Genomic DNA, 582 nt, shown 5'->3' with positions numbered 1-582 from the left:
AGGAGGTGTACGTAGACCAACCACCAGGGTTTGATAACTTCAAATACTCGAACCATGTCTATAAACTTAAGAAGGCCCTTTATGGCCCAAAGCAGGCTCCTAGAGCGTGGTACGATAGATTGAGTTCGTTCCTACTAGAATAAGGGTTTGAAAGAGGCCAGGTCGACACCACTCTCTTTATCCGTAGATTAGATAATCATATTTTACTTGTTCAAATATATGTTGATGATATTATCTTCGGATCTACTAATGATATCATTTGTAAGGAATTTCTGAGTTGAAGTAGGGCGAGTTTGAGATGTCGATGATGGGTGAGCTAAGTTTCTTCCTTGGGCTTCAAATTAAACAAATGGAAAGTGGCATCTTCATTCATCAAACGAAGTAATGCAAAGAATTACTAAAGAAGTTCGTTATGGAGCAACGCAAAGATGCATCCACATCTATGGTGTGTGCATGTTATCTTGATAAAGATGAAAAGGGAAAAGCAATTGCGGTAACTACATATCGTGGGATTATCAGCTCCTTATTATATTTAACTACTAGCCGCCCCGATATTATGTTTAGCGTTTGTATGTGTGCTAG

The sequence above is a fragment of the Lupinus angustifolius genome, chromosome LG05 (assembly GCF_001865875.1).
Source record: "Lupinus angustifolius cultivar Tanjil chromosome LG05, LupAngTanjil_v1.0, whole genome shotgun sequence".
NCBI classification, from domain to species: domain Eukaryota; kingdom Viridiplantae; phylum Streptophyta; class Magnoliopsida; order Fabales; family Fabaceae; genus Lupinus; species Lupinus angustifolius.
This window is presented reverse-complemented; position numbering follows the sequence as displayed.